The sequence below is a fragment of the Stigmatopora argus genome, chromosome 4 (assembly GCF_051989625.1).
Source record: "Stigmatopora argus isolate UIUO_Sarg chromosome 4, RoL_Sarg_1.0, whole genome shotgun sequence".
Taxonomy (NCBI): Eukaryota; Metazoa; Chordata; class Actinopteri; order Syngnathiformes; family Syngnathidae; genus Stigmatopora; species Stigmatopora argus.
The window spans coordinates 21121354-21145140 of record NC_135390.1 but is presented as its reverse complement, the minus strand read 5'-3'; the positions used below and the strand labels follow the sequence as shown (position 1 = coordinate 21145140).

General features: G+C 40.3%; 1 protein-coding gene across 11 annotated transcripts in view; it reads left to right on the top strand.

Annotated features, from left to right (window-relative positions):
• csf3r (colony stimulating factor 3 receptor) overlaps positions 1-23787 on the top strand; it is a 127895-nt gene that overhangs the window by 18114 nt on the left and 85994 nt on the right. The window lies entirely within an intron of this gene.

The window sequence follows — 23787 nt, the reverse complement described above, 5'->3', positions numbered from 1 at the left end:
AAGTTATTCTATGTTTTATGTTATGCTATGTTTTATGTTATTCAATGTTTTATGTTATGCTATGTTTTATGTTATGTCTATGTTATGTTATTTTATGTTATGTGAGGTTCAGTTAATTGAAATGTTGAATTTTAACTGTCAACTTTCTGTCAAAACATTTAAGTAAAATGGGTTGATTTGGCTTTTTTTTAAATTTGACAATATGACATGACCTTTATTGCTATTTGCAGGAAATAAAACTCCCCATTTGTCTTGCTAACTAAAGATTTTAGGTAGACAAAACTCCTATTATTATATACATATTATGTTACATTATGTTATGTTATGTTTCATGTTGTTTTATTTTGTTATGTTATGCTATGTTTTATGTTATGCTATGTTATGTTGTTGCAATGGGAGGTTTAGTTAATTGAAATGTTAAATTTTAACTGTCGACTTTCCGTCAAAACACAAACATTTAAGTAAAATGGGTTGACTTGAATTTTTTTTTTAATTTGACAATATACTATATAGCCCATGACCTTTATTGCTATTTGCTCCCATATGAGACCAATTTACATCATATAGTCGCGACTAGGCTTTTTGAAAATACTGCCCGTGTATTCATTCCTCTTCAAAATGAATTTAAAAAAACATGACGTAAATGAATTCCCTCCTGAGTTGAACTGCTCAGATTTTGATTTTGATAAATAGCATCGCGTACGTCACAGATGAGCCACTGTCGATGATGAGTGCCTGCACTTAGCATAGCGCCAGAGCTATATTTACCCCTTGCATATGACATTAGAGCATCGTAATCCTTTTTGTTTGTTTCATATTCACTTGAGGTGATTCACACTTGCACCTTTTATTTCCCAGCATGCCCAGATTGACTGAAAGGAAACCCATGTTTATATGGACATGTTCATGTCCGTATGCATGCATGTACATTTATGTGTATGTATGTATGTATATATGTCCTAAGCAACACGCTTATTTAATTATATATTTATTCATGTATTTATTTCTTGACCTACTTATTACCTATCTATTACCTATCTATTTATGTCTAAAATGCCTTTCCTATTCCTGCATCCTCACCCTCTTGCCACTGGAACAACGAAATTTCCCGAATACGGGATGAATAAAGTTATCCAATCCAATCCAATCCAATAACTGCAGATTAAATCCAAAATCTAATCTGAAACGGATGATTTTTGAGGATCATAAATCCCAGAATATCTTTGAAAACTTTTTTTTTAAATTAATAAACACCAACACTCTAAACCGCAAGTCATTTTTAAAATGTAATATCAGGATTAATGTTATAATAATAAAGATTTGATCTCGATTTGATCATTTTACATATTCGAGTACCGTATTTTCCGGACTATAAGGCGCACCTTTATCCGTAGTTTGGCTGGGCCTGCGACATTTATGTATTTTGTGGGTTTTTTGTACTTACCATCAACTAGATTGTAACATGGTGAGTTTTTCGGCTAGTCGTTTAAAAAAACGTCAACATTTTACATTAACAGGTGTCAATTTTGTCTGTTGTGGCCTATTTTACTATTATACTTTAAAGTTTGTTTTTGGTTTCTCATAAATTTAAAAAAAATGCAACTTACATTATATTTATATATATTTTTATGTATATTTTTTCCTTTTCATTATCGATTTTTATTTTATTCATTTTTTGCTAATATGACGTTACATAAAAAGCATTTCACGCCAGCAACTGGTTACTTTTTAAGTTAAAAAAAATACATAAACAAAACAACTTTCTCATCGCAAAGCATACTATATAGTGGCAGGCAACTCTACTATTTTCATAAAAATCATTTTCTAATTTTGATGTCGCCGGCCCTTTGAGGATTTAATTGCTATGAATATTAATGTGGATTAGCGGCTGCAGCTTTGCTTAAAAAGCAGCCGTTCTGGCTGTTGTTCTTAGATAAAGGAAATAGTTCGTGAATGGACGTGCAGGGGGAGGGGGGATATGGGGAGGGTGATGGGGGTGGCGGAATGTGTTTTATTATGTGAAAAATGAAAGCGGCAATATGAAACTTTTGCGCTGTGACTGCAGGGCAGTTCTGTAAAACAACAGATAAAACTCACATTTTTGACGGATCGCCATGCTGCTGTTCGTGTCTTCATTGTTTCGGTCAAAGTTAATTGTTTTTTTTGGGGGGGGGCTTTTTAAATCTGGCACAGGGCTTAAAATACGTAGCCATATTTAGAATTTATGAGTAATGGGAAAGTTTGCATTTTTGTCGCAAGGAATTACTAAATGAAGTCGTCCTTTTGTAAATGATTGTTTTTTTATTAGACCGTTTTGATGGGTTTTTTTAAGTAATGGATTTACCATCTGTTTCTGTATGGAAGTATATGTTAATTTTAGTTCAATATAAGCACTTTATTTATTATGAAATTGCTTGGTTTTCAATTTAAAGATTTTTTTTATTGAAAAAGAACACCCCACCTATTTTTTTAATGATAAATCATGCATTTAGGTTGGGATTAGATTATCAAAAGAAAACATTAATCTTAAAATTGCACTTTTTTGTTATATAATTTTTTTCTTCCACTTGTAATTTTCTTGTCAAATTTATTTTTTTATTTGTAAAAAATGTTAAAATTTTGCCAAATATCCACCCAAATTATTTTCTTGTCCTGTGACCCACTCACGACAATTTCAGATGTAGCTAACCTGCTGCTAATTAGCACGGCTAGGCTCCAGCACCCCCGCGAACCTCATAAGGGACAATTTCATGAATCATTTTTCTCACTTTTATTTTTTCATGCCTAATTACTCTGCTATTTAAGATGTTTTTCCCCCAAAAATATGACAACCCATTCTCATCAGGTATAAAAAAATAAAAATAAATCATAAATTAAATTTTTTTGCCTACTTTAAACTTCCTTTCCTTAAAATAATCTCACTATGTTCATTCTTTCTAGTATTATTATAATGTGCATATGTTGACCAATGCACAAAAATATTTTTGCATTAACAGTTTAGCCTATAAAAACCCATGAAAAGTTTGCTATTCATTCTCAGAGGACATCTTCAAAAATACCCATTTAAAGCGATTATTTTTCATTTTTTATGACGCCAGCGTCAAAAGACATCAAACATAACCAAGCGAACGCCTCTCCTTTTTTCTTCTAACACCCCTAAAAGAGCCACCGCGTCTTTTTCGCCTCGCGTGGAGGTCAACCCATCCAAAGTCCGACAAAAAAAGTTCTCTCCTGTTCCTAAAATATGATCGACTCCATTCTTCTACGAAACGCGCTCGTAAATGATCCCCAACCAATAAAAACCATCATTACCGCCAAGAACATTGGGCGCGGAATTCTTTTGGAGGGGACTTTATCGAAAAGGCCGTGGAGCGGAACGGCGAGAAAAGAGCGACGCGTGCGAAGCCGGGTCGTCGGCCTTAATGGAAACTATTACAAGAGGAGCCGTAAATGTCAACTCGCAGTTGGGTGACTTACTCACGGGGCTTTTGGACTTCCGTCAAATCTTCACACGGCTCCTCGTTTTGTTCGGGTGCAAGAATTCAGGAGATTGATTGTCAAGTCTGCTTCCCGCATATCTTCCGCTCCGACTCGTGACGTTGAATAGTCAAGAATTGTTGGGGGGGGGAGAAACGAGCTAACTTTTTCCGTCTTTGCAACGTACTCTCGATTCAGTCATCTTTTTTTTCTAACCACTACTATTACTAGCACTACCACCACAACTACTACTTTACCACTACTACTACTAGCACTACCACCATGACTACCACTACTACCACTGGCACCACTACTCCCACTAGCACCACTACTACTATCACAACCACCTCTACTTCTATCACTACCAGCACAACTACCACTACTCCCACTACCACCAATACTCCCACTACAAGCACTACTACTACTACCACCACTACTTCCACTACTACTACCAATACCAGCACGACTACCACTACCACCACTACTCCCACTACCACCACTACTCCCACTACCACCACTACTACCACTACAACTACTACCACCACTACAAGCACTACCACCACTACTCCCACTACCACCACTACTCCCACTACCACCACTACTCCCACTACAAGCACTACTATTACTACCACCACTACTTCCACTACTACTACCACTACCAGCACGACTACCAAAACCACCACTACTACCACTACTACCACCACTACGACCACTACTCCCACAACCACCACTACTACCACTACAACTACTACCACCACTACAAGCACTACCACCACTACTACCACTACTACCACCACTACCACCACTACCACCACTACTCTCACTACCACCACTACTACCACTACAACTACTACCACCAATACAAGCACTACCACCACTGCTCCCACTGCCACCAATACTCCCATTACAAGCACTACTACTACTACTACAACTACTACCACCACTACTCCCACTACCACTACTACCACCACTACAACCACTACTTCCACTACTACCAGTACTACAGCTCCATCCAGCTAAAAACAACATAATAGCCTGCCGGTGGTCAAAGATTTAAAGAATAAAAATAAAAAACAGTCGCACTTGATAATTAGTCACAGGCCTGGCCAAACAATGAAAAAAGTGCGAGTTATAGTAGGTAAAATACGGTAATTGCCATTATATCATTATATTAGCGCCGTACCGCTGTCCCGCTTAGCTCGCAACAGGGGATGAACCTTCATCTCCAAGCTGTTTCTCCCTTTGTGTCAGCATCTCTAAACGAGAACCCACCAACTGTTCCCCAGATGCTGAGTCAGTGCAAGCTCCTAATTGGACGCTACCTCAGTCTCCCTGCCAAATGGCGTCGGCGCGCCGCTTTTTCGGATGAGCTTCTTCGTCTTTCAAACGCCACTTTCATCTTTCACTTTGCCTCATCTGAAGCGGGCCGCCGTCGAGATCAATGAATTGCCTCGTGACGAAAAAGCCTGAGCCCAAAGAATCTTTTGCGGGTATTGCCATCCCCGTTGAAAAACGACGCCTCCGATGGAGGCGTGGCTCCTATTTTTCAGGAGGTTTTATCCTTGGAATCTCCCGTTTTGCGTTTTAAGTTCCCTCCCGAGCGTTAGCCGTCAGATTAGTACTGCCGATAACGATCCGGCCGTGCATTGGAGGTGATCCGGTCTTTAGTAGCTCTTTGTTTTACATCCCTCCAAGGATGCACACGATCCATACTTGGAAAGTAGTACAAGCTCAGATCTACTTGCGGATGTACAGTCGATTGATTAGCACCCACCCGCTATTTAAATAAAACAAAGTGCGGCTCTACTCTCGAACTGGATTTAACTGCATCCTGTTCTCTAAACTTGACCCAGATATATTTATTGAAAGACTTTGAATGATGGATGGCAGGAAATATTAAATAATTCAGTACTTGTGCCCGAGCCAAACTCCATTTTGACTGTTTTCATTTTATATCTATTATGTAGTTTTATATCCAAATAGTTGAGTTTTCTAAATATTTCCGTTACTATCTGTCCTAATTAATTACAACTCTGGCATCAAACCCTTGATCTCAGAACTGTGAGGCTGACACGTTAACCACTCACCCACCAGGCAATTTAGACTGTTAGCCATAGCCTAGCATGCATGTTTTGGGGATGAGGGAGGAAACTGGAGTACCCAGAGAAATCCCACGCAACCCCAGGGAGAAAATGCCAACTCCACACAGTGAGGACCCACCTGGGATCGAACCCTTGACCCCAAAACAGTGAGGCCAATGCCCTTACAACTTGTCCACTGGGTAATTTAGACTGTTAGCCATAGCCTAGCATGCATGTTTTTGGTATGCGGGAGGAAACCAGAGTACCCGGAGAAATCCCACACAACCCCGGGGAGAACATACCAACTCCACGCAGACAGGACTCACCTGGGATCAAACCCTCGACCCAAGAACTGCGAGCCTGGTTTGCTAACCACTCTCACACCGGGCCGCCTCCTTTGAGATTTTTTTTTTTTTAACGGCCCCTGTACTTTGTCTGGAACCTTTTATCACTCATTGTGCATTCAGCAGCTGGCTGCAAAGTCGCCATTAATTGGGCCATACCTGAATTGCGGCAAGGGACTCTTGCTGGTGAACGCTCGGCCTCTGGAGAGCGTGTGCTAAATTTCGATAAGCGCTCCTCCGCATGGATTGGCCATTTTATCTGGAACCTGCAAGAGGGGCGCCAGATTGAATAATCTGGGGGAGGTTTCTAAGCAATAGCTCAAGCATGCACTGCAGTACGTCTCTGCAGCAAGGTCATGTTAAGATGGCCGACTGGCAACGACCGTTTTTTTTTTGTACATTTTGCAGGAGAATGGTCAAAAATTAAGGGCTGCCACCAGCTATTATTTTCATAGTCCACGTTTAAATTTGGGGAAATGGTTGACTGATAAAATACCGTATTTTCTTGCATATTAGCCGCCTCCGCGTATAAGCCTTACCCTTATAATTGCCTTAAAATCGTTGAATTTTAAAATTTCTCGCGTATAAGCCGCCCCTTGATTCACAATTTTCACCTCCATATTCATGGTTTTAATAGGGAGTACAAATGTGTTACTTTGAAGGGAAAATCTTAAGAAAAATCATTGCACGTGGTATTTTTTAGATACTGTATGTGTATACATTCGTACAGGATGTTGCCTGCATGAAGACAAATTCAAAAATGAAGTCAAGTGAGCAGTACAACCAGGAAGTGTGTTCGTTGTGGTCTAGTTTGAATGGGAGAAAATACGGTATGTAACTTTGTTATTGTTATAATTCTCTATAATTATCTAGATTTTACATTTTAGCGAGAAATGTCTATTGGAAATGAAAAATATGTGCTAAAATGTTGGACTCATTTTTTTACCATGGCAAAAACAGCTTTTATTTCATATTACATTAATTAAAAAGAATCATCTGCTTTCATCAGGGACCTGCTTTTGATTTTAAATTAAAAATAGTACATGGACAGTTTTGTTTCGGGTGGATGATTTTTACCCTATTTTTTTTGGGACAAATCTTAATCATTCGTTACTCGTCCTCAATCATTTGTAGCCGTCTCGTTTTCCAAATAGCAATAACATATTACCATATTTTCTCGCATATAAGCCATATTTGTAACAAAAAAAGGCTGAATGGAGGGTATGGCTTATATGCGCACCGATTAGAATATTCATTTCAAAATAGAGAAAAGATAAACAAATAAAACGGCAAGCAACAGTTATTTTGACTGAATGAAATTCAAGAAAAATATATCGTATCTTGCATAAAACGTAAATAAACTCACTTTCCATTTACACAGTATCTCAGAAATACCACATGCGATGATTTTCCTTAATATTTTCCCTTCAAAGTAACAATAGCTAAGTAACATACCGTATTATCTCCCATTCAAACTAGAACACTACGAACACACTTCCTGGTTGTACTGCTCACTTGACTTCCTTTTTGAATTTGTCTTCGTGCAGGCAACACCCTGTACGAATTTTTACACATACAGTATCTAAAAAATACCACGTGCAATGATTTTTCTTAAGATTTTCCCTTCAAAGTAACACATTTGTACTCCCTATTAAAACCACGAACATGGAGGTGAAAATTGGCGGCTTATACGAGAGAAATCGTCAAATTCAACGATTTTAAGGCAATTTTAAGGGTACGTCTTATACGGGAAGGTGGTCAATTTACGAGAAAATACGCTAAACCTTGAAGTGGACGGTGAAAAGGAAGATAGAGCACAGACCGCCGAGACGCCGCGGCGGTGCTCGGCGTCCATTCATTAACTCGCCTCCACTTAGCGGCGAGGTGTCGGCATCATCATCAATTCCCGCGCTAATTGCCCCGCGAGGCTCATGTACGTGTAGACGCCATCTGTTCGCATCCCTGAAGCTGAACTGCTCTTCAAAAAGCGAAGGAGTGTTCATCATTTCTTTTAAGAAAACTGGTGATTGACCCAAAAGTAAACAAACTTGAATCTGACCGTCCCGTTCAAAGCAACGAGTCGAAGAGTTTTTGAGAAAGCAATCGAGATAAACACGTCAATGAACACCTTGAAAAATCAAACGCTGACATTTCATGTTTATCTCCAACAGCCGTATTTTCTTCATCTGAAAAGTCCGGGGAAAAAAGGTCAGTTCTGCCAAACGGCGGCAGATGAAAGCTACCTTAAATCTCGGGTTGAAAAAGTCCGTAAAACATTTTTAAATGCCTTAACCTTGACGGAATTGAAGACTTTGGGTGCCGCGGACGATGAAATACTGTTGCGAACTTTGGCTTTTTAGAAGCTGAATGCTGCCGGACTTGCTTGTCCAAATGAATTGGATGTTTATCAGCGTCAAATGTGTTGACCTTGTTCTTTAGTCACCGTTTCGTTCGTTTTCTAAATGTTTTTGGACGATTTGGGGTTCAGATTGAGCAAATTTGCTTTCAAATGGCATCCATGTTGGCTCCTATGTCAATATAAGATACAGTGGTACCTCGAGATACGAGCTTAATGCGTTCCGGGACTGAGCTCGTATGTCGATTTTCTCGTAACTCAAACGAACGTTTCCCATAGAAATGAACTAAAAACAAATTAATTCGTTCCAACCCTCTGAAAAAACACCCAAAACAGGATATTGGATTGGAAAAACATTTGTATTTGTTCTAATTTGCCATCTATTAACAAAGTAACAAATAACTAGTGGTTTAATAGCATTACAATGTGTTTAATAGTATTAAAATTAGACTTTTTGCACCGCAACGCGCTCGTAACATAACATAAACAAATTTAAATGAACGTGGATTACGATGCAGACACTCAAAAATAAGTTTAATCTAACCTTACACTAAACTTAACACTAATTTTGTATTAAATTTTGATACCTTTCTTCTCCCAGGTTGGCTCTATTGGCCCCGCCTCCACCCTGACTTTCAGATACAACCTATCAAGGGTTGTTTGCTTTTGTATTCCCTTCAAAATATTCAGAAAATGATGCACACAAATGTCCTCACAATAGGATAATGCACGACCACTTGCCAATGAGAAGTAGTATATACCCCTCTCGTATTAGCGAACAAGCTCCGCCATTCGCACTGACTAACGGAAAAAAAAAAACACTGAAAAAATGCAAGGCTCCGCTCAGTGCTCGTAGAGACATTACACGAGGGAGTTGCGACGGGAAAGACAGTGGCCATGATGTTTTTATGAGCAGCCTCTGTCGTCCGCTGTCTGCTCGTATACCAAAATTTGTCTCGTATCTCAAGATAAATATTTGCCCGAAATTTTACTCGTATCTCAAATTGCTCGTATATCGGGGTCCTCATATGTCAAGGTACCACTATACAAAATTGAACACATTTCAGCAATTTATTTAAGAAAATATATGTATAGGTATATATTCTTTATCCTCTGTAAAGAAAAACGTTTTGCCCTTGTGTTGAAGCCTATCCCTGCTAATTACAAGTGGCCAGCCAATCACAGGGCACAAGGAGACAAACAGCAAATCACTTGTAGCTAGGGGCAATTTAGACTGTTAGCCAGGTAGCCTAGCATGCATGTTATGGGGATGTGGGAGGAAACCAGAGTACCTGTAGAAAACCCAGAACATGCAAAGTCCTCACAGTGAAGTCACACCTGGGATTGAACTCACGACTCCAGAACTGTGAGGCCGACATGCTGTCCACTAGGGCGCCTTTGACTATTTTATGAGTGTATATTCATGTATATGTATGTGAGATGGGGAGGGAGGGGTGTTATATGCGTATATTTTTATAGGTTTTTTTTCTTGGCCTGCTTATGGTTTTAAATCTGTTGTGGTTTATTGGATCCATCCGATATGTCACATATCATCTGGTATTTCAGTCGGATCACGTGCTGGCCAATCCCGCTACTATGAAATGATCTTTGTATTTCTTTCAATCGCATCCACCCAAGGTCAGCCAATCCCATTCCAGCTTGTGCCCTCCTCAATCTTTATCGGAAATGGGCAAAAAGAAAAGCTCTTTGAGAAGAAATCATCCTTTCAATGTGTTGATTGTGTGAAAGAGGATTAGGAACAATAATGACGAGGATTTTCTTCCACGCGTATTGTTGTTCCGACTGGTTCCTTCCTGAGTCAATCGAAACCGAAGGTGCAAAAGAAGATTCTGTTGTCGTACGCTACGCTACGTTGGTGAGTGCAAAATAATTCACAAAACCCACCAAAAGTGTTAGATTCTATCAGTGAAATTATTGCACGTGCTGGCAAACCAAAAGCAAGCCTGTTATGGTATTAAAATGAACTAGCATTAGCATTTCAGTGTTATAAAATTGCCTTTTTATCAATGTATTTTGTCATGCACGTTTTTGCGATGAGCGAGGAAACCGGAATACCCGGAGACAACCCACGCAAGCCCGGGGGAACATGCAAACTCCACACGGCGTCAGAACTCATCTAGGATCGAACCCTCGACCTCAGAACTGTGTGGCTGACGTACTATCCACTCTACTTTTTTATGTTAAAAAAAAAAAGATTAGTAGAGGAAAAAGTTGTAGCGGCTTTCTTAGATCGATTTTCTTGAGGGTGAAGGTGTGAGCCGGAGACAAGAAATGTTGGCGCCACACACCGGCTCAACGACAATTATGGAGCGCGAACTTAAGGGTAGCACAGGCTAATCCTTTTACCAAGCTCCCTCTGGGTCCTTGACGCAGAGATATTGACTGGTGCTACTCTCGCTCGGCCCTAAAATTACCTATTGATTTGGCCTTTTGACAATTGTTTGTTGGAAACTTAATCACAGCGACCCGCATCATCATATGGAATATAATGTTTTTTTTAAACCAGGCTGTTTGCCCGTCTGGTCTTTCCATGAACAAAAATTGTTCATTTTTACATTGGTTTTAACTCAATCGCTGATACAGTCATTCAAATCTCGTGTGTGTGTGTGTGTGTGTGTGTGTGTTGAATTGAATGCTTTTATTGCCATTATACAAGTATAATGAGATTTAAAGCGTTCACCACGTAGTGCACAAATAACAACAACAAACAGACCAATCAATAATCAGTAAATTCCAGATGGCAGCAGGTTGAAGTGGTGGAAGCCGGGATGCGTATTGTCTTTTATGATGCTCTCTGCCCTTCTAACGCACTGGGAATTGTAGATGCTGGACAGGGTGGGTAGGGGCAATTGATGATCTTTTGGTGCTGTGTTAATCACCCTCGGCAGTCTTTTGCTATTTTGTATTAGATTTTTTTGAACAAATAACAATACCAAATTAATGCTAATCAATAAATAATAACATTAAATAATCAATAAGTAACAAATAAGTAGTCAATAACATAAAAAAGTAGGGAACTGCACAAATAACAATACTAAACAAACAGACAAATAAATACCAATCAATAAATAATATCATTAAATAATCAATACATAAGTAACATATAACAATACCAAATAAATGCTAATCAATAAATAATAACATTAAATAATCAATAAGTAACAAATAAGTAGTCAACAACATAAATAAGTAGGGAAGTGCACAACTAACAATACTAAAGAAACAGACAAATAAATGCTAATCAATAAATAATAACATTAAATCATCAATAAGTAGTCAACAACATAAAAAAGTAGCAAAGTGCACAAATAACAATATCAAACAAACATAAATAAATACTCATCAATGACTAATAACATTAAATAATCAATAAATAAGTAACAAATAAGTAGTCAACAACATAAAAAGTAGGGAAGTGCACAAATAATGACAACAAACAAACTAATGAGTAGATAAATAATAATACATAGTCAATAAATAAGTAATAAATAAATAAGTAGTCAATATGATAAATAAGTTGTAGTCTCGGCTGAATTTAAGCCACTTGTGTGGGCTATATTCAATGATATTTTTATCATTTACCCTGAAAAAAATGTCGAAAATAGCCATGGTTAAAGTAGTTTTCAAGGTCATTAAACGCAATAATTTGGGACTTATGTGCGAATCAATGACATTAGCATCTTAGCGTAGCGATGAAAAACACCTCCCACCTGCTGTTGAGAGAGAGTGCGCCAACTCTGGAGGGAATTATTATTATCGATCAACCAATCAGATGATTGGCCAGGGCCAAAAATTAAGAAACATCCTTGAAGTATGAAGGTTAGACAGATGGTCGACGCCGATAAAAGCTTTGACTTTTTTCCCCTCTTTTAATCGACCGGCAAAATGGACGATCAATAATTCCTACCGAGGAGAAAATTCCGTTTAAAAAATATAAATATATTTAATCTTGGAGAAGAGCAAATTACTCACCTGCTTACTTATTATTTAAGAGATTTGGCCCCCGTTGCGACCAAAAAACGCAGAATTTGACAAAGTTTCGTTTGTTTTCAAAGGCAAAATCATTACGATTTTTATATTGCGTCCTTTGTTTTATCCATCCATTTTGCATATTTTACCCGCAGAAAAACGGCAGAATTTGGACGTGCAAGATTTTCATTGGGGCAGCCCAGCGGCTGAGTGGTTAGTGCTTTGGCCTCATAGGTCTGGGTTCGAATCCAGGTCGGTCCACCTGTGTTGATTTTGCATATTCTCATGCGTGGGTTTTCTCTGGGTACTCCAGTTTCCTCCCACATTCCAAAAAACATGCATGCTAGGCTAAAATTCCCCCTATAATTGGTTGTCCTTTGTCTCCTCGAGCCCTGCGATTGGCTGGCCACCGATTCAGGGTGTCCCCCGTAGTTAGCTGGGATAGACTCCAGCACCCCCGCGAGCCTGGTGAAGATAAAGCAGTTCAGAAAATGAATGAAAAATGAGAATTGGTGGCAGAATTTGGACGTGCAAGATCTTCATTAGGGTGGCCCGGTGGATGAGTGGTTAGAGCTTCACCTCATAGGTCTGGGTTCGAATCCAGGTCGGTCCACCTGTGTTGATTTTGCATATTCTCATGCGTGGGTTTTCTCTGGGTACTCCGGTTTACTCCCACATTCCAAAAAAATGCATGCTAGGCTAATTGGACACTCTAAATTGCCCCTTTCTACGACTGATTGGCTGTTTTACTCGCATATAAGCCGTATTTGTAACAAAAAAATGATGACTGAATCAAGGGTGTGGTTCATATGCGATTCAGGGTGTGCCCCATAGTTAGCTGGGATAGACTCCAGCACCCCCAGTGAGCCTGGTGAGTAAAGCAGTTCAGAAAATGAATGAAAACTGAGAATTTAGTGGCAGAATTTGGACTTGCAAGATCTTGATTGGAAAGCAAAGTTGCCACGACGATACGATGGCGAACTCTTAATCTTTGTCAGTTTTTGCCTCAACCCAAGAAGCGATAAAAATAATGTTCTGGGCGCCGTGGGCTGTCGGCCGGGTTCTTTATTTTATCCCCCGTCCATCTCATTGCAGGTGTTATAAGCCCTTTGGCCACAACACCTGTCAAAGCTGTAATCTCCACGCTTGGAGATGGACAGATATCACCTTCAGCTTGGCTTTTCATTACACTCGGCGCACCCGTGAAAAAGCCTGTCTTCAAAAAAAAACACAACGAGGTCCGGACCTGGGATCGAACCCTCGACCCCAGAACTGCGAGGCCGATGTGCTAACTTGTCAATATATCATTTCAATTAGTAATTTTGTTTATTTATGTTTTTATAATTTTTCATTCATTTTCTGTACGGCATCTCTTCACTTGAATCTGTGTTTTATCAATTTTGCTTTAAAATAATCTTGATTTTTTAATTCCATTGACGTGTTAGACGTCCATTCCATTTTGGTTAGCAGCCGTTTTTTTCCTGCTAGCTTCTCTAGATACAAATAAATGTTGCGTGACAGGTGTCAAAACGCGAGCTGAGTCCAGAAAACAACATAAAAAAAAAACTAGTTTCCCTTTCATTTCGCCGCGGCGTTGCACTCGCACGCACCGAGTGCCACGCGGCATCCTGATTTTTCTCACTTTCCCCGCTACACTTCCTTTTTACACGCTGTGTCTTTGGTGCCGGCCTTTCAACCCAAAAAAAAAATTATCAGTGTCTTGCAGGTCCTCCACCTTCACTGGAGCCCCTCTCTTCGGGGGGCGGGGGGGGCTGCCATAGGAGGGGTAGCGGCAGCAACAAAAAAAAAAGGCAAAAACCGGCAGGGAAAATGAAAAAAAAATGTTGAATGTGAACCGCTAGATAAGTCAAAAATAGACTGTAATTCTTTGATTGTGCGAATGGCATCCATATCACTGCATCACCGGGGGAGGGGGGGTGTTCGTGAATAATGGGGAACGGGTGGAAGCGGGGGGGGGGGGGGGTTCTGGGGAGGGTGTATTAAGGGGCCACCCGCCATGCGAACTCATTGTCATTCATGACACTCGGCAGAGCTCGCACAAACGCGACAGAAGGAAGGCTGGCAGTGGCTTGCTAGTCGATTTGCAACAAATTTGGATCGTTAGCCAAAATTAGGTGATGGCTAATTTTTTTTTTTGTGCGTTCATAAAAAAAAAGGAGGCTGAAATGGGGACACACGTGTGGCAGGAATGTGTGAAGGGGAACCAAGGCCTTTGTTGGGGGACAAAAGGAGCATGTTGTCATTGGAAATTTCCCAATCTGATGAAATGAGATTCAGTGTGAGGACGGCGAGGCGAGAGAAAGCATTGCGCTGTCGATTTAATCTGGGAGGCGTAAAGTTATTATTATTGTATCTTTTTTGTATACACAACTCAAAATTTTCGGGGGGGTTCTGACAAAAAAATGGTTATGGTAAAAATGATCCATGTTGACTACTACTTATTTATTATTTTGACTACTTATTTATTGATTATTTATGTATTAGTTATTATGTATTGATTATCTATTTGTTAGTTATTATTATTTATGTATTAGTTTTTATTATTGATTGATTATTTATTTACCAGGTATTATTATTGATTGTTTATTTATTTATTAGTTATGATTATTGATCAATTATTTATTTATTTGTAATTATTGATTATTTATTTATTAGTTGTTATTATTATTTATTTATTATTTATGTATTAGTTGTTATTATTTATTTATTAGTTATTATTTGTTGATTATATATTTATTATTTATTATTATTTATTTATTAATTATTGATGTATTAGTTATTACTATTTATTGATTATTCATTTATTAGTTTTTATTATTGATTATTTATTTATTAGTAATTATTATTGATTGATTTTTCATTAATTATATTATGACTAGATCTTTTGTATAGGTCATAGTATAGATCATTTGTTTATTAGTCATTATTATTTATGGATTATTTATTTCTTAGTTATTATTATTATTATTTATTTATTTCTTAGTTATTATTATTATTTATTATTTATTTATTTATTAGTTATTATTATTATTTATTATTTATTTATTTATTAGTTATTATTATTATTTATTTATTCTTTATTCATTAGTTATTAGTATTTATGGATTAGTTATTATTTATGGGTTATTTATGTATTAGTTATTATTATTTATGGATTATTTATTTATTAGTTATTATTATTGATTATTTAAGTGTTTGGAAACCCCCCACCCCTCCTGAAATAGCTCCGCCTCTTATCATTTCCTAGACGAAATGTCCAATCCGGGTCAGACCTCGTTTGGGCCTCCCGTTGGACATCTTTGCGCCGTTTGGCGTGGCGCCTTACCTCAACGTGGCTTTGTGTCCTTGAGCTTGTATCCAGTTCTCACACCTGGCCGCCTTCGGCACCCCCCCGGCCCCTCAACCCTCTTCGCCTTCCCTCCACCTTCACACGAGGAAGATTTTCTAATATCCATTACTTCCACCAGGGTCAACGCAATTCCAGCGGGTCCGCCAAAAGACGTGGCGGGTGCCGATAAGGGCCTTGCTCCAGACGCCGTAATAACTTAACAAATCCCTCCGTGACCCGGCACCCCCCTCCCGTGGCGGCGTGCCGTCGCGCTGTTTTCCATAAAGCCATTAAAATCGACCCCGTGTCGTGCCGGAACGGGGCAGGACGTCTCGTGTTGTGTTCAATTGCAAAACGCAAAATTAGACGGAAAAAGTAGACGGTTCCTTGAAGAGGAATTGACGTCCAACCAAAAATTGGACGTCTTTCTCCGTCAATAAATTTTAAATTTCTTAAATTGAATAAACATTGAAATATTCATAAGGAGAATATTTTCCGAATTAATCGTTTTTAATTTAAAATAATCGTATATCAAATGTATGCTTCTATAAAAAAGACACTATATTTACATTCTGTCATAAATAAATAAATTTAAAATGTCTCAAATTGAATAAACATTGAAATATTAATAAGGAGAATATTTTCCAAATGAATCGTTTTCATTTTAATTTAAAATAATCGTATATCAAATTTATGCTTCTATAAAAAAGACACTATATTTACATTCTGTCATAAATAAATACATTTTAAATTTCTTAAATTGAATAAACATTGAAATATTAATAAGGAAAATATTTTCCGAATGAATCATTTTCATTTTAATTTAAAATAATTGTATTTATCTTAATGACTTTACTTATCTTTATTCCACAACAAAACAACAATAACAATTTAACTTCCTCACATTTTATATTCGTTTTTTTAAAAGTAAGGTAACTTAGTTTCATAATTGAATAACAAAGTAAATTATTTACTTATTAAAAAAACATGACCGATATCGACCGATATTTTTTCATCGTGATAACATTTTTATCGTATTGCCCAGGCCTAGCTTACCGTATCCGAGAGGTATCCCGCAGCTTTTATCGTACACTTCCTCCTTTACCATCAATAACCGAGCTTTCAGGCTCCGCCCCCTCCTCAAACCTCCCCCGAGCTGCCACTCATGCTTTACCCGCATTGGAGTGGCAACGCAGTTAATGATTCATTTCCCTTGTAATCCCCGCTCGGGCCGATAAGCTCGCGAGACGGCCGCCGCACTCCATTGTTTGCCGTGTTAAATTAAGCTTCGGCGATCCATCCGTTGAGCCTCAGTTGAGCGCTAGGTGGGGGGGTTGCTGGTGGGCGGAGCCCAAACGCGTGAGCTGCTCTAATAGATTAACCATACGGCATAAAGACGGTGTCCGCCTGATAATGGCGTTTTTTTCAGAATTTTCGACACAAACTAGTTTATTCATTCATATTCGTAACCAGTTATCCTCACAGGGGGTGCTGGAGCCTATTCTCGCCGACTACTAACTAAATCGGAGGCCAGCCAAAGGACAACCAATCATAGCTAGGAGCAATTAAGAGTGTTGAAACAGCTAGCCAGCATGGATGTTTTTGCGATGTGGGAGAAAACCAGAGTACCCGTAGAAAACCCACCCTGACGCACACCGACGAAAAGGCAAAAACATGATTTACGTGAACAGAGAGCACACGAAATACTCGACACAAGGTAATACGCGCACACGTTATCACAGAACACTCGGGTTTAAATACATAGACAGGAGCTGATTACCAAATACACAGCTGAAGGACACCGAAACGGAACAGCACGTGGGCCATTCTGGTCGAAGGGACTATTTTGGGCGACGCGTCCTGGCCGTTGTCCCTCGCCCGCTGCGTCCGCCAGAGCGACGGTCCAGAATTAATGAAGACGGAATGTTTTGGCGTCTTCCATTCAAGCGGACAACCGAGCTCGCAGAAGGCGCTGGCTTTCTGACAAGCGCTTTATTACCGCCAGGCTCGGCCTTCACAAGGTCAAAGTCACAAACATCGGCTGTTTCACAGCGTGTCACATCTCACGTTGGGACGTTTGAACCCCGCCCCCTTTTTAAGCTTTCACGCTGACGGCGCAGGCAAAATACGGAGTGACGTCTGGCGAAAAAAAACGCAAAGTTGAACCCAGGAGCGGTTCATTCATTCATTTTCTGAACCGCTTTAGGGTCACAGAGGGTGCTGGAGCCTATCCCAGCTAACTTCAGGCCAGAGGCAGGGCACACCCTGAATTTGTGACCAGCCAATCACAGGGTACAAGGAGACAGACAACTATTCACGCTCACATTCATACCTAGGGGCAATTTAGAGTGTCCAATCAGCCTAGCATGCATGTTTTTGGAATGTGGGAGGAAACCGCAGTACCCAGGGAAAACCCACACAGGCCTAGGAAGAACATACAGGTGTACCGACCTGGATTTGAACCTAGGATCCCAGAGCTGTGAGGCCGACACGCTAACCACTCAACCCGCTCTGCACAAATTAGTTTTTTTTAAATTAAATAACTATACAAATAATCATAACTGGGACAAATTTAACAAAATAACTCAACCGGGGAGACGCACACCGACAAATAGGCAAAACATGATTTACAGACACAGAAAACAGGAAAACAATACTCCCACGCAAATCATGCCAAAACACAGGGTTTAAATACACAGACAGCTGTTGATGACAAATTACACAAACCTGGGTCATACAAGGGAAGGGTAGCCAATAGCAACAAATCAGTCAAAAATGCATACAAATCACCCTTAGACAGAATACACAAGGAAAACATACCCATCCACCCACTCCAATAATGTGACACCGTGTGCAAAGGAATACTAAATTAGCGCAAAGAGGCGTGGCTTTCTTTATCAAGCGTTTGAATGTTTCCGTTGTCGACACGGGTCGCGAGCAACACTTTAGCCCACGTGCTAAGACAGCCGTGCTAACCCTGATACTGTTGGGATGAAGGCGAGAAGAAAAATGAAGCAGCGGTAAATAGATGAGTTTGATAAGGCTTCCCAAGAATAAGCCTTATCGCTCACTTTCAATTGGAAACAGCCGTGGGAGAAATAGGCTACTTGTCACTCAGCCTTTTAATTAAAAAGCCTTTTGCAACCCCCTAAAAAATGTTAGTCAGAGTTCATTTCGGGACATTTCGTTAGAAGAAATTGTTTTACTATTCCTTTAATGCACAGGTGTCAAAGTGGCGGTCCGGGGGCCAAATCTGGGCCGCCACATCAGTTTGTGTGGCCCGAGAAAGTAGACTTTTTAGGATCAAATTAAAATGATAGATATAGATGTGTATTATATTTCCTGATTTTCCCCCTTTTAAATCAATAATTGCAATTTTTTATCTATTTTTTCTGTGTTTTTAGTTCAAAAATAATTTTGTAAAATCTAAAAATATATACAAATATTTTCTGTTTTCCACTATAATATGGAACATAATTAAAGAAAAATTTTGTTTCCTTTTGCAATGAAAAACAAATGATTAGATAAATGATTATCCTTTACTAAGAAAAAAACTCAAATAAACATTGTTTTAGATCTATAAAAAACTGAATATTCAGGGCTTTTGATCCAGTTCTTTTAATCCATTTATTAAAAAATATATCTAAATATTATATCTAAAATGAGCCGGCCCATATGAAATAGATAATGCGGCCCGCGAACCAACCCGAGTCTGACACCCCTGCCTTAACGTGTATCATTTCTTTTTTGTTTCAAAACTGCCCCTAAAAAATGCACCCCATACACCAGCATGTTGACATTTTCCATTTTCCATTTTTTGGCTCATGCGACTTATAGTCCGCAAACTGCGGTAAGTACATATTTTTTGCATTCGTCAGCCCGCCATAGCGATAACTGCTTGAGTGAGCCAGAGTAAAGTTAGTCTGGCCGTTGAATAGTGAATAAAAATGTTCATTTGAGCAGGCGCTAGGCTAACGTAAAAACGGTTGTGCTGTTATGTATTGTTGAACCATCAAACTCATGTTTCTGCATTGAAATTAATGGAAAAACCAAAGCTGGGTTTGAAAGCTAGCCAGCTTTGCATTGTTTTTTTTTAACAAATGAGAATATTTCATTTGACAAAAAGGACAAAAAGCATGAAGGACAATGGGAGAAGCTAACAATGATGGCTGTCGAGGCTTGGCGGCCATTGAAAATCCCCTAACGAGAAGACAGCCAAGTTTTATCTTGTGTTGTCCGTGTCTTTTCTCCATTGTCCGAAACAGATGTTTTGGTTCAGAAAGACTAAGTCTATCCATCTTTGGTGCGTCTGCCTCGCAGTTCTGGGGTCGTGGGTTCGATCCCAGGTCAGTCATCACTGTGTGGAGTCCTTCAGCTTGGTGTTCCCACAGAAAAAACCCACACAAGCCCAGGCGCAAACATGCCAACTCCACACAGCGAGCTCCGACCTGGGATCAAACCCACAACCCCAGAACTGTGAGCTCGATGGGGACAATTCAGCATACAATTAGCCTAGCGTGCATTTTTGGGGGATGTGGGAGGAAACTAGAGTACGCAGAGAAAACCCACACAAGCCCAGGGCGAACATGCCAAGTCCACACAGCGAGCCCTGACCTGGGATCGAACCCACAACCCGGAACTGTGAGGCTGATAGGGAGAAATTAGCATACAATTAGCCTAGTGTGCATGTTTTGGGGATATGGGAGGAAATCGGAGTACCCGGAAAAAACCCACACAAGCCCAAGGAGAACATGCCGACTCCACACAGCGAGCCCCGACCTGGGATCGAACCCACGACCCAGAACTGTGAGGCCGATGGGGACAATTTAGCATACAATTAGCATAGCGTGCATGTTTTTGTCATGTGGGAGATAAACAGATTATCTGGAGAAGCACCACACAACATGCAAACTCCACAAAAGGATCTGGGATCAAACCCGCAGCCCCAGAACTGTGAAGCTGACACGCTAACCCAGGGATGTCAGACTCGGGTTGGTTCGCGGGCCACTTTAACGTCAACTTGATTTCACGTGGGCCAGACCATTTTAGATATGATATTTAGATTTTTTTTAATAAATTGATTAAAAGCACTGAATATTCAGTTTTTTATAGATCTAAAACAGTTTATTTTAGCTTTTTTAAATACATTTTTAGATTTTACAAAATGATTTTGAACTAAAACACAGAAAAAAATGAGTTAAAAAATTACAATGATTGATTTAAAAGGGGGAAAATCAGGAAATTTAATATACATCTATACTCTTCATTTTAATTTGATCCTAAAACAGAAAGTCGGCACTCATCATTTACTTTCCCGGGCCACACAAAATGATGCGGCGGGCCAGATTTGGCCCCCGGGCTGCCACTTTGACACGTGCGCTAACAACTCCACCACCGGACCGCCATGTTTACTATTTCAAAGTGCTTATTGTGTTTGCGCCTCGCTGTTTGTGTGTCCGTATAAACATTGTAGATTTGATGAAGTGCAGCGACCATCGAAGCACTCTTCAACCCGCCGTAATTAAACGCCCGGTCACTTTGCGGGAGTAGATTCGGATTGGACGCCGCGTCTATTCGCCAAATGGCGTTTTCTTGTCAAGGGGAAACTCTCAGATGGACGCCGCATACGCTCGCATTTCAATCCTTGGAGGTTGTCGGGGCGGGGAACGAAAATATGCAAGGAAACCAAACACATTTAATAAATCATACACAAGGACGGCGTTGAGGTGAGCTTCGTCAACGACACCCCGTCGCACAAAGAAAAACAGTGACGGCGGGAATGTAACGTTTTAGTCATCCACGCTTGGATGTAAACAAGGATTTCAAATTACAAGAGTGCCTTCAGGCAAGCGGGAGTGTTTTCTAGATACAGGCCTAAAAAAAATGCTTTTGACGAGAGAGTAGTGAAATCAGCCCACGTTATAACAAGCAGCAGTTCAGCAGAGAGTAAACAAAACAAACTAAAAAGGGCTTCACGAAAACCAAAGCTTTGCGCATGAAAAACCACCCCCCAAATCAGTAAGTCAAGGAATGCAGGATTGTATCATGAAGTGGGTTAAGCACTGCACCTGAAAATGTGATTGGACCCCTCGTGCGAAGCCCCCCGAGTGCCACATTTGCACAAATCGATAAAAAAGACGGGCAGATGCTCTACCACGCTACAACTTGCCGCCCACCCGCTTCAAAAGGATTGGACAACCACTAAAATCATTGAAATTAACAGCAGTGATTGGATATGTGGCATAGTGAATGAGTGGGTGGCGTGTCGGCCTCGCAGTTCTGGGGTTGAGGGTTCGATTCCAGGTTGGTCCTCACTGTGTGGAGTTTGCATGTTCTCTCCGGGCTTGTGTGGGTTTTCTCCGGGTACTCCGGTTTCCTCCTGCATTCTAAATATATGCATACTAGGCTAATTTTATGCTAAATTGTCCCTAGCAGCGGATTGGATCTGCGGCCTAGTGGTTGAGTGGGTGGCGTGTCGGCCTTGCAGTTCTGGGGTTGAGGGTTCGATTCCAGGTTGGTCCTCACTGTGTTGAGTTTGCATGTTCTCTCTAGGCTTGTGTGGGTTTTCTTCAAGTACTCCGGTTTCCTCCTGCACTCTAAATATATACATACTAGGCTAATTGTATGCTAAATTTTCCCTAGCTGTGATTGGCTGGCCACCAATTCCGGGTGCCTGAAGTCAGCTGGGCTATGCTCCAGCACCCCCCCCCCACCACCACCACCACTCTTGTGAGGGTGAGTGGTATATAAAATGAGTAAATGATTGATTGGATCTTACATGACTGGTTTTCTACGATCATTTTGAGAAGGATGATCCATTTTTAATAGTAGTGTGCATAGCCGGTGGCCATCTTGGGTCAGTGGTTGGATACAAATCTTGAGGAGATATTTATCCATTATTTAAAAATACTCTTCAACACCAATGGAGTCAATACACGTATTGCAGTATTTGTATCAGTTTGACACTAAAAACAAATATTAGAAATGCTAAATATAGAAATGCAAATTATTTAGCAGCGGACATATCACAGAAATGTATCGTTTGTTTTTGTATGTATTCATTACCACATAATTTTGTCAAAATGGCTGCTTCAGTCCAACTCAGTCAACTTTTGTTCAGTTTTGAGGACGTTTTTTAGGTGTCCAGGAAATTCCAAGGGTTGTCAGCCCACAATGACATCCAATGTTAAAGCCACCTTTGTGCTTGCAATATCCCAAATGCCCCCTTTAATCTCAGCACCAAGAAATATGAGGCTCAGGAAAGCGATCCCCGTTATTATCTACGAGGAAGTCGCTTGCTGAGCAAGCGGACAAGGTCGCCAAAGCGGCGATAGGTCGCCGGCGCGACGGGGCGATAGGCGCTACTCCGCCCGCTCGCTCCTCGGACCTCGACTTTTTCAAAGTCAAGTGCTCCCGGCTTTTCCGCAATGGCTTAGTGGTGCCTAATTTGGAACAAAATGACCATTCCGGAACCTGCTGGCCAGTGGGCAACACGGTGGTTAAGTGTTTAGTACGTCTGCCTCACAGTTCTGGGTTGCAGGGTTCGATTCCAGGTCGGTCCTCACTTTGTGGAGTTTGCAATGTTTACTCCCGCATTTCAAAAATAGTGGGCAACCCGGTGGTCAAGTGTGTAGCTCGGCTGCCTCACAGTTCTGGGGTCGAGGGTTCGATTCCAGGTCGGTCCTCTTTTTGTGGAGTTTCCATGTTTACTCCTGCATTGCAAAAATAGTGGGCAACCCGGTGGATAAGTGTGTAGCGCGTCTGCCTCACAGTTCTGGGGTCGAGGGTTCGATTCCAGGTTGGTCCTCACTTTGTAGAGTTTGCATGTTTACTCCCTCATTGGAAAAATAGTGGGCAATGCGGTAGTTAAGTGTTTAGCGCGTCTGCCTCACAGTTCTGGGGTCGAGGGTTCGATTCCAGGTCGGTTTTCTCTTTGTGGAGTTTGCATGTTTACTCCCGGATTGCAAAAATATGCATGCTAGGCTAGCTAGCTAACACTCTAAATTCCCCCTCGCTATTAATGATTGGTCATCTATCTCCTTGTGCACTGCAATTGGCTGGCCTGGTGCCTGTAGTTAGTTGGGATAGCCTCCAGCACCCCCTTGTGCAATATCAAATAAAAAGCCTTTATTGTCATCATACATATATCAATATCCTAGATTGTGCAATATTTTAGAATTTACCTTGCCA